Here is a 12,995-nt window from a genome sequence, read left to right on the forward strand (position 1 = left end):
AGTTTAGTGTTGATCCATGAAAGGTAAAATTTCTTATGAGAAATGCGATTCTCATGAATTTTTAACATTTCAGACAAGTGTTTCCAGTTGTAATATCCTTCAGATACTAAACTCGACGTTAATCTACTATCAAATAGCCAGCAGCAAGAACAATAAACTCGATTGATTTATAAATCTTTGTAAATCCAAATATTTTTAAAAATGAATTATCAAAATAAAACTTCATTATAACGCTATTTGAGGAAGAGAACTTTTTTGCAGCTTAACACTAATTGGATAATGACTATCTAATCTAAGGTACTGCAGTTGTGAATAAGGCTACACCTTGAAATAATCAAAATAGTAATAAAAATAAAAAGTAATATAACATTCTAAAATAATGTTAGAGTAAAAATCATATTAACATATACAATAAGTTTATTTTTAAAACGCCGTGTAATTTTTTAAAAACTTTAAAAACGATTTTTTAATACTCAAAAAACCGAATTAAAAAAAAACTATCTGTTATTGCACCGTATAAAATAGCTTTGTGGCTAAGCCACAAGCGACCTAATTTTACGGCATAAGCTGACTAAGTATTTGTTTTTTTAAAAGAGTTATGTTTTTATTGTAGAATCGTATGCCGTCGACACTCGTAGCTCGTGGCTAGATTGCATTTTGCCTTGTAGCTGTACTTATTTTCGAGTCTTTTTGTGCCCAGTTTTTTTTAAATTATATCCAAATAACCGAAGTGCCTTGATTTTTTTGTGAGTTGGTAATTGTTGCGAATATGCTTTGGGAGAATGTTGTTGCAAATGTTGATGATTCTGACATTAAAACATAAAATTTTGCCGAAAAAAATTGTGTATAAAACTAAATGATTTAAATAACTCACTAGTTTTATCTATTGATAAGCTTTGAGCCAGAAGATGCCCTGATAAGAATGTTTTTATACCTACTGTTAAAACAGACGAAGGTTTTGTCGCTTTAAAGTACGTAAATTTTTTAACTATATTTTCACAAACTATATTTATTATAAAAAGGGCGGACGTGTATTTCAAGCACCCCCTTTAGTAAGTACATAAAAAACGCTTATACGAAATGAACATTATTAAAAACCATACCCCAACCCTAAAATTTAGGGTTAGGCTACGGGTTTGGTTTAGGTTTGGTTTAGGGTTTGGTTTGGGTATGGCTTTCAATAAAATAAACTTTATTTTTGGGTTCAAGGTTAGAGTATAATTTTCAATAAATGTTATGCGTAAAACATGACTCGTTTTTACGGACTTCTAAAAAGGGGTGCTAAAATACACGTTCACCATAAAAAGATGTCATGCTTTTTCCATCCTTTATATAAGGTTACTTTCTATATATATATGTTTGTGTGCCACAAAATTTGAAATCAATTTTTGAAAGCTTTTTTCTCAACCAATTTTGCTCAAATTTTGCACACTTAATCATTTTCGATGACAATACAAGGAAATGGAAAAATTTGACCAAAAAAAGTTAATTAAGTTAATAAAAATTTAATTTGTATTTCCCCATAAGAACACTGAATTAAAAAAAAAAAATTTAAAAACGTAACAGTAATTTTTCCTTCTACAAAAGATAACAAAAAAAGAATTTCTAGGCCCAATAGAATTCTGCTTGCATCAAGCATGGATTTGAAAAAAGAATTTTTTTTTGATTTACTTGTTATAACTGTACCTAAGTTTCCTTTTTTGTTTTTGCTCATGGTTTCTCTCCTTAATTTCACCAGAGAGTGGACCATCCAGAATATAGACTGCACATATATTTTTTGTAACTCATAGCATGTTTATGTAAAACATCTAATAAATATATTGCTTTTTGTCGTTGTTTTTGTTGTTGTATACAACAACAACAATAACAACAACAAAAAGCAATATATTTACGAGACAGGTCAACGTAACAGTAATACGGTTATAATATTCTTAAAACATTTATTATAATATAATAAGCTCAATGTAAAAAAAAAAATTTATAACAGTAAACACAGAAAAAGTTGTATATAAGTAAACTTGGTTAAATATATAAAAAAACATTGTATAATTTTATAATAAATATATAAATGAACAATGTTATAATAACATACCTATTTTATTCAACAGTAGAATCAACTTACATGATCTTCTTTAAATGAAGCTTAACTTTAAAGATTACAAATTGTTTTAAAAGAAATAAAAATGTAATATTTTGGTCATTTACATATAGAGCAGAGAGCAATGGAAATTATTTATATAGCTCTGTGACAATGCTACTATACAGCAGTGCAGACACTTCAAAGATCTTGCGACTTTTGACGTCAATTGAGCTATTTAATAATTCTGTATATTATTTAAGGTATCTATTATTTGAACATTATTTTGAAAAATATCCAAATGATTTTTCATCAACAAGCAACATCTTATTGTGTTGTGTTTCATGTAAAGCTTCTAATGTTTTTTCTGATTTTAAGGGTACTAATTTCTCTAATATCGTTAAGAAAGAGGCATGTTTTAATTGTTTTGACAAAACGTTTTCATCTTTTTGTGTTTAATAGCATTATCCAATGTTTTAAAAAAACCTATTAAATCCATATATCCAGATTGTTGTAAAAGAATACAGAAATTTATTTAATGTTTGCATTAAACCTCAAAACATTATTAAAAAACCTTATTTGAACATATTATGGTGTAACACAGATTCTTCCACAAAAATTTCCAATATGTGGTCTCCTAATCATTTTGTTCTACTTATTTTAAATTTAAGAGAAAAGAAATCGCTCATTTCTGATGAGTCAAATCATCAAATAACTTAAGAAAAATAACCATTGAAAAAAATTAAATTTATGCAATCATATGTTTCGTTATCTGAAAAAAAAAATTCAACTATTTTTGAAACCTTTTTCATCGTGTAAATCTTCTTGCACAATTTCATCTAAATCAGTGTTTATCTAAATCAGTGCAAAGCAAGCTGAGCTTTTCAATTGATTCATTTTTTTTAAAAACTAAAGACATTAGCCCAGTTGCTAATGTTGTTTATGATTGTCTAAATGAAAAATCTTTATCGCAAATTGCTCCTACAAGTTTGTCTAATATTTCTGATACATTTTTTGATACAGCAACATTTTCTTTAATAGCAGCTATTTTTAAAACAGGAAAAGATGATGCATTGTTAATAAATCTTGTTATAAATGCCTTTGTGTCAGCATATGATTATAAGTTTCCTTTATCTGGAAATAACCAAAAAAGATCTTTTTTAAGAAAATAGATGGATCAATTTCCATGGTTGTTTTATTCAGAGCGAGACGTCGGTGCTTATCGTCAGCCGTCTATATTTTTGGTGGAGGTTTTTTTTTAAAACCATTTCCTACGTGAAAAATGCAATAAAAGTGTTTAGAGATTTTGAATCTGCATTAAATGGCCTAGACTCAAAAAGTGCTCATTGTATGATTATGTTTATTGCTCGATTCAAGTCTAATAAAGGTGTGAGTCATCTTATTAATGTTAATCTTGATTGTCCTCAAAAAAGTATAATAGATAAGAATTGATGCAAATTCTTTTCGATTGTCAAAATTATTATTTTTCTTGCATGCAATGATATAGCATTTGGAGGTCATCGAAATATATAGGTCATCGAGATGACAGTAAGTTTCACAATAATATAGGAGAGTCCTCAAAAAGTACAGGTGTAGGAAACATTATTGAACTACTTAATTTTTGAATTGATGCAGACGACACAATCTTAAAAGATCATTTAACATCAGCCCCTAAAAATGCCGTGTACATATCTAAAACCACACAAAATCAACTTATAGAGTGTTGTGGTAAGGAGTTTCTTATAGCTAAAATCAATAAAGACATGTACTTTTCAATTTTAGCTGATGAAGTATACCTAAACTTGTATGTATACAAATCTTGAGTAGATGTCTGTTGTTATTAAATGTATATACAGTACAACACTCGATATTAGATATATAGACACTATAACACTCGAGAAGATTTTTTAAGGTTTGTTGACTGTAAACTTGGCACTATTGGGTTGTGTCTGTCTGAAAATATACTCTTAGCACTAAATAATCTTGGTCTTGACATCTATAAATTCAGAGGGCAGGAATATAATGATACTGAGTTGCTGCAAGAATTCAGAAAAAATACCCAAAGGTCATCTATGTTCATTGGGCATCTCACAAGCTTAGTTTAATTGTGAACAAATCATGTTATGTTCAATGTGTAAAAAGTTTATTTGAGCAACTTAAAGACATTTCTTTTTTTTTTTAATTTGTCTTCAAAGCGAATTGTATGTTTAAATAGTCATCTTTCTGTTGGTCAAGCAAAGCTAATCGATGTATGTCGTACACGTTGGGTTCAAAAACTGAAAAGTCTAGATACTTTTTTTGAGAACTTTTTATCAGTTCTTCTTGCAGTTGAAGAAATGGGTAATAATACTTTAAAACTATTTAATAGTGATACTTCTGCAAAAGCCTCTTCATATATAAAGTTGATGACTGACTTTCCTTTCATTGTAACTTTAGTTTTAACTAAAAATTTGATTGATTATTTCGATGGCATTACAATTAGACTCCAAGATAAACAATATGATATATCTCAGCAAAGTCTTGAAATTAAAAATTTAAAAAAAAAATTCAAGAAATTAAATTTTGTAATTATTCTTATCACTTTAACTCTTGAGTTAGCTATGTCTTTAAATGTAAAAAAACTAAAACCTAGAACATGTGGTGAGTCAATTGCGTTAACCACCCACCATCTTTAATATCTGATTATTTTTAGGCATTCTTTTACTTTACCTCTACTAGACTATCTTATTAATGAGCTTGATAATTGATTTCAAATAGAAAACATGGTTGTTTACAAAGGACTTTTTGCAGTTCCAACCACTATGTTAAGCTGCCTTAAAGCTAAAAAAGCTTGGAAAATTAACTTTCATGAATCTCTAGATAATCTTCAGCATCCATCTTATGTATGTATAATTGTAAAGGTATGTGTAATTGATTCGTAGAATTTTTTTAAAATCTTGTTATTTTTAAAAAATTTTGAAAAAATTGTTCAAAACAAATGGAATTTGTTTGTTGTTTAAATACTTAACTACTTTTGAAGAATAATGTGATGATACTTTGTCTGGCCAAAAGATGCAAGCCTTATCAGGGCAGTGCTTCTCAATGTAGGATATTAGTCTTCCTTGAAGGCATTCAAATTTGTACATCTGGGCATTAATTGTCTTTCCCTGGTTCTAGATAAAGTAATCAGAAACACCATGATCACGCAATGCATACCAAACACCTACTTTAAAGGGAAACTTGGTGTGACCTGAGAAGCGAATCTCTTCTGGAGTTGTCGAGGCATCTTTGGCATAAAAAGTTTTACTTAAAAACTTTGCCCCATCATTCTGTGTTATATATGTTTCATCATCCATTATGATGATCGGAAGTCCGCCTGCTCCCTTTGTTAAATGCTGTCGATAAAGTTGTCCAAAGGCTTTTCTTATTTCGCCTTTCTTAGCTGGATGGTAAAATGGTGCTGGTTTTCGCTTGTGACAACAAACACCATTTCTGTTCAAAGTATTTAAGACAGTTTTGTAGCAAACATTGTATTTTGGGGCAGCTCTTCTTAAACTTTTTTTTGCTGTGTTGTTAAATTCACGTATAAGACCTCCAAGTTCAGCACCAGTGATCTTTCTAGCAGCTCCATTGTTTCTACAACCATCAGTAACACCCACCATCTTCTCTGCTTGTCCGAGAACCTTGTATGCACCAGATTTGCTATAACCTACATTTTACAAAGCCAGTAAGCGATCTTTCTTACTCAAGTGTTCAGTACTTTTCAAGATATTGTTTGCAGTTTCACAAGATGCCATATCAAAACTGTGTTATAAAACAATGTACCCAAACGATACTAAAACAGAAAAACGACAATTAAAAGCATGAGTCACCTGTATATCATATAACACAGTTTCTATTTTTAGACATGATTTATTCTAAACATATTTGCTTGTTAACACTATTCTACGAATCAATTACACGCACGTTATTCAAGCAGATTTAGATTTATGAGAGACTCTTTAGAAAAATTAAGTCGAACCCCCAACTAGTATTTCTGAAACATTAAAAGTTATGAACATGACTGGTTCTCTCAACATTCGTGAAGTATTTCTAGTTCTAGGTACAATACAGGGATAATCCTTTTTCGGGTATTTCCGGAATTCCGGATATTTTTTTCAAATTTTAGTTTTTCCGGATGTCCAAAACATTTTGTATACATACAAGTTTAGGTATAATTTTTTTTAATATATTTATTTTTTAAGCTTTTTCACTCATCACTCATAGAAAAATAAAGAAATATTTGAAAAAAAATTAGAAACGATTCCACTAAAATCAAAATTAGTAGGAATATAAGGAAAAATATTTTCCGGATTTTTTCCGGATATTTTACCCAAACAAATTTCCGGATTTTTTAAATATGACCTGGATGATCTACGACAATACCTATAACAACATGTTAGTGTGAAAGGTCCATATCCGTTATAAGGAGGTTAAAAACTTATTCAAGGAGCAGAATGTTAGAAAAGCGATTGAATGACCTTGCGTTAATTTCAATTTATACAGAAATAGCTTTTTACAATTTCTCCATGAATTGACATCAAGGCAAGGCCATTCTAATTATTAAAATTAATAAACGATTATATTAATTTCATAAAATAAAACAAAAAAGTTGGTATTTTTTAATTATATTTTATGAAAACAATATAATATATTAAGTATATATCAAATATATACCAAATTGTTATATAAAATGTAATTAACTTTTAACAATATTTTGGTTATTTTTTTATGTTTTTTTAGTTTTTCTTAAATTACTGTGATTAATTTTTAGTTGCATATAAAATAAATATGTTGGCTATCTACATAAATGGAACTCATTTTTCAATAGTGAAACGTATTGTAGATGTGAATTATGTAAGTTTTTTCTTTGTAAAACCTTTATAAATCAGTAGTTTGAATATAAAAAATATAAAATGTATAAAAAGGTATGAAAAAATAAAGATGTTTCATAATTTTTAAACGGAAATTTTTCCTTTTAGTAACACGTCAAAAAATTGAATACAAAATGAAATAATTGCGGAAGTAGAAAGTTTCAAATTTCAAGCAAAATCTTTATAGATAATCTAAAATGTGCCAATCCACTTGATCTTTTACAGCTTATTTGTAAATATTCTTTCAAAGCTGCAGACATTGAAATCTGTCTGAGAATATTTTTGACACTACCAGTGACGTTTGCATCTAGAGAAAGAAGTTTTAGTTGAATAAAAAACTATTTAAGGTCTTCAATGAGCCAAGACAGATTTTTTTTTTGTTAATTTGTCTGTCTTGGCTCATTGAAGACCTAATAATGTCTATTATTATAACAAAGTGACAAACTCACTTTGTTATAATAATTGATGTTATAAATGATTTCGCATCACTGAAGGCCAGAAGAACCAGTGGGCACGGTACGTTTTTAAAACGTTTTTATAAGGTTTAAACCTAAAAAAAACGTCCAAAGAACGTTTTAAAAACGTACTGTGCCCACTGGGGAGTAAACTTAAAATGACATTTGAAAAAAATTGAAACATTGTTATTATTGAAGTTTAATAAAAATGAAAATTAGTTTGCCCCTTTTTTTTTTTTGAGGGAAAAGGGGGCGTCAAATTTCAGTCTCGCACCGGGCGACGTTTTGGCTTGCCACGGCACTGATGAGCAAAGCAAGTAAGAATCTAATAGACTATTTTGATATTGATGAAAATAAACGTTCAAAGCAATTTGTAAATTTTGCAGAATAAAAATATCAAGAAGAGGACAATCTGGCTGACAATCTGTAGTTTTATTTACATTTCATATTACATTTCTTGATTTTAAATTTATGTCTTTATATAGTTTGAATCTGTAAGTCATGTAATTGCTTTTTTAAATTATAAAAAGACACTAAATGCAGGTAGCTCTTGATAAAAAAAGGCTCAAAAAATATTTCGAAGTTTAGTGGTTGCAGATATTTCTATATAATAACTTAGGCTTACTCATGGATTTTCGTTTATGGAATAATTATATTTTCGCATATAGTATATACTGTAAATTTTAATGATATTTTTGTGTTTCTATACGTATAGAAACACAAAAATAATATCATTAAAATTTTTCTTTATTAAGTTTCAGACCATAATTTTTTTTCAGACCATCCGCAGCTTATTAGTACCAATGGTATATTAATAACATAAATTAGCATATTAATAACATAAATTAGCATATTAATAACATAAATTAGCATATTAATAGCATGAATATCTCTGTCATGACATATGCGCAACGTATTTCTATCGGTGTTTTGATGTTTTTAAAAACTTTGAGTCTTTTTAAAAATTCACTCCTTTTTGATTGTTATAATGTATAAAATTCATATATATATATATATATATATATATATATATATATATATATATATATATATATATATATATATATATATATATATATATATATATATATATATATATATATATATACATAAAATACAATATCTATAAAACTTCAAAAGTAATTTATTTCGTATTTAAAAAAAAAAAATAAAGACAAGAGAAAAAAAAGGTCCAGTAATAGGATTCGAACCACGGCACATTTTGTTGCGAGCTAACTACTCGGCATACGTGTTGTCTGATTTTACAACTATTTAAGAAACAAGACTTGATGAAACGGAAATAAATGCTATATAATTAAAACTATAAAGATGTTGCCGCAAAGCAATTTTCAAGTGAAAGAAAAAAAAAAGTAAAACTTGATATGTTTTAATGTTTTAGCATTATATAATGGCTATTAATAAAGTCTTATGTATTAAACTTATATTTTCCTTGTAAACTTTTTTTCTAGTAACTTATTTCCAGTAAAAAATAACTTTTTTCCCGGTAGAATAACAACTTTTTTCCAGCAAAATAATTGCGGTAAGAAATCAGTTTTTTACCAGTAAAGTTATTTTCCAGTATACAAACTTCCAGGTAGAAAATTTTTGTTTTTCAGTAGAAAAAATTCTTTTGAAAAATACTTCAACTGTTAAATGGATTTTGGATTTTAATTCAAAAAAAAACTATAATCTATTATGAATTAAACGAATGTTTTCACCAAACTTAGTTTTATTTGACTTCTTCTGAACTTCACATAAACTTTATGCTTTATCCAATAGATTTAGATCAGGGCTACAGATAACCATCAGAAATTATTCGCTGAATCATTAAGGATTTTGAGCTTTTTTTGGATGACCTGGCTTTCTTTTTTGGTGCATTTGAATATTTTTGGTTTCAGGAGGTGGATTGTACAGTTTCAAACGTATTGCTATTCCTACTGAATGCTTACACAAGAAATTTTTGAAGAAATGAGGACAAGTATATTTTGCATCTTGTCAATTGTCATCTTCATCTGAACCACCCAAATTCCAAATTGGTTCTTAACAAATTCATCGAAAGTGGCATGATTATAATTCTTGTACATCAAAATGTCTTCTTTTTTACTTACATTTTTCTTCCCACTTGGTATGTAATAAAATTTTCTGCTTCTTTATTTTATGTAAGAATTTCTTTCTTGGATTTTACCCATTGGTATGCTGATGTCTTGGTAGCCAAACTGATTGTTGTTGTTTTTGAAAACAATTTCAGATTATATTTGTAAAGGAGCAGTTTTCAATCATCTGCAAAGCAACAACTTTGAACTTGCTTATAGGATATCATTCATAAAAGGTGTGCTCATCTTTGATTACTCTGTTGCATGACTCAAGACAGTTGTTAGTGGTTGGGGTGAAATGCCTATAGTCCTCATACTAATTGGAGTTAGTGTTGATCCATTCTATTTTGAATTAAAGTAAAAACGAATTTTCTTGGTCATCCCAAATTTTTTGAAAAACAGATTGATGGCTATTAAGGAAGACTCTGGGCTAGATAACTTTGTAATGCTTCAATATCTGTCAAAATTGATGTTCTGTTCTCTATTTTCACAATGGATTTAATTTTCTGTGAAACATATCTGTACATGTATGCCCAACACATCACGATTTTTTGTTCTTCGCCAAAAACTAACTTAAAAGCATTTTGAATGGATTAAGCAGCATCAGAAAACAAAGCCTCAGAATTCATAACAACCTCAAAAATCCTTCTTTCTCAATCCTTCAAATAAAAATATAAAATCTCCAGTTTTTTCAGACAGACAAACTCCTATGCCAACAACAAAAACTGGATAGCCTTACAAATAAGTTTGTAAGTAGCATCAGTATGGATGATCTTTGCATCTTTGGCAAGCAAATGTTTGGTTGAAGCCACGAATTTGAAAAGGAGTTCTTCATCATATGTCACTGCATAGGACACAATAAATGCTGTATGTTCATCTTTTGGCATTAAAGAGTTTTTAATAAGCCATTTTTCCAATTCACCTAGACTGATGTTAGTGACGCCAAACTTTTTCTTTTTCAATTTTGCAAGGATGTTATTCAGTTGTGTTTGAAATGATACACAAAAGTCATTTTTGGCCAAATAGTCACTAATTTTTTTATTTTTTATTTTATTTAAGTTTACAATGTTAGTCGTGTTGCATAACTCATAAGCCGTAATACATAAACATAAGTCGCATATATATATATATATATATATATATATATATATATATATATATATATATATATATATATATATATATATATATATATATATATATATATATATATATATATATATATATATATATATATATATATATATATATATATATATATATATATATATATATATATAAGATTTAACGTATTTACATTATGCAAAGATACAACACATTTTAATATAATAAGCTGAAGATTTAACAAATACATTTTACATTTATTTTTAGTAGAATTTTAGAATGTTGTCCATAGAGAGAATTAATTTTTTTAACTGAATTTTAAAAACAGGAAGAGTTATAGAAGGATCAAAGTTTGGTAATACTATTTTATTCCAAAGATGGGGTGCACGATATGAAATACAAAATTGATTGAACTTAGTTTTACAAAAAAGTTCACTTAAAAAACTAAAATTTCTTAATGTGTATTTATTTATTGGTTTTAAAAAAAAAGGTCGTTAAAAACAAATAAAGATAAATCGTTTTTCCATATAAAAGTAAAACATAAGACATTAAATACGTTCAGTTTATAAACATCTAAAAAAGTTTATAAAAATCTAAATAATCAAAAAAATATTTTGAATGTGAAAAGCGATCCGCATAATTAACTACGCGGATTGCATATTTCTGACGGCGATAAAGATGTTGTAATTTACTTTTATCCGTACTTCCCCAGGCGATGATTGCATAATTTATATAATTTTGTATAAATTAATAATAGAGTTGGGTTAGGTTTTTTTGTTTAGATAATTTCGGGCTTTGTATAAAATGCCAATGTTTTTAGAAATTTTTGAGCTTATATGATCAATATGTTTTCTCCAAGTAATATTCTCATCAAGATAAACACCTAAGAATTTTATAACGGTATCTCTTTTTATTATCGTTTCATCAATATAAATTTGAGGCATATTACTTGGTAAAAAACGTTTTTTTGCGCAGGAGTGAAAGATAATCCATTTTGTTTTGTTAATATTTAAAGTTAATTTATTAGCTTTGAACCAATTAGAAATGAAATTGAGTTCTTTGTTTGTAGTTGAAAAGAGTTCATAAACATCAGTATGGGATAAGCAAAGATTAGTATCATCAGCGAACATTATATTTTTCAATTTGAAAGCATTGTTTAAGTCGTTTACATAGATTAAAAATAGTAGTGGTCCGAGAATAGAACATTGTGGAACACCACAGGTTATGCTCAGGGGTTCACTTTGCTGACCATCATTACTATACACAAGTTGTTTTCGATTTGTTAAATAGCTTTTAAACCATTTTAAAATTTTATTGTTTAAACCATAATGTTTAATTTTTTTGATTAAAATTTGGTGATCGACCGTATCAAAAGCTTTTGATAGGTCAATAAAAACACCTAGTGTATATTGAGATTTTTCAAAAGATTCACAGATGTTATGTATAAATTGAATAATGGCATGTTCAGTTGAACTTCCTTTTCTGAAAGCATACTGATTGTCATGAAATAAGTTGTTGTAATTAAAATAATTGTATACTCTGTTGAAGATAATATTTTTTTAAATTTTAGAAAATATAGAAAGAACAGAGATAGGACGACAGTTACTGATATTGGATCTGTCGCCTTCTTCATGGATAGGGGTAACCCTGGCAAGTTTTAAACGTTCAGGAAAAATACCTTGATGAATTGATGCTCTGAAAATTTTAAAAAGAACATTTTTTAATTGTTCGTAGCAATCTATAACAATATTCCCGTTTATTTCATCTGCACCAGGTGCTTTATTTTTTTTTAAGGATTTGAAAGCTTTTTCAAACTCATCAAATGATAGTTCGGCAGATAGTTCTTCAGAGCAAATATCTTTATCAATAGGTACCAAAAAATTATAAAATGAGGTTTGGGTATTTGGTATTTTTCTTGACAGAGTTGATCCAATTTCAGTGAAATATTTATTGAATTCATGAGCTATTATTTGTGGTTCATACAAGCTATTGTTATCGACTTTCAGCATTTGTGGCAAAGAGCTTGAGCATGTTTTTTGTTTTCCAGTAATTTCTTTTAATACTTTCCAAGTGCTTTTTGAGTCATTTTTAACTTTATTAATTAATTTTGAATAGTAAGTTTTTTTTTAATTTTTTCGGATTTTTTCGAAAAGATTTTTGTAATCTTTGTAAATTTTTTCACTAGCTGGTGTTTTTGTTTTCAGATATTTAATGTATAGCTTTTGTTTTGTTTTCGATGATTTTTTGAATCCTTTGGTAATCCAGGGATTATTAAAGTGTTTTGTTTTTAATGTAACTGTAACAATGGGAAATTAGATTCGTAAATAGAGATGAATGTTTCAAAGAACTTTTCATAAAGGTTGTTTGCGTTTTC

The sequence above is a fragment of the Hydra vulgaris genome, chromosome 14 (genome assembly GCF_038396675.1).
Source record: "Hydra vulgaris chromosome 14, alternate assembly HydraT2T_AEP".
In the NCBI taxonomy this organism is placed as follows: Eukaryota; Metazoa; Cnidaria; class Hydrozoa; order Anthoathecata; family Hydridae; genus Hydra; species Hydra vulgaris.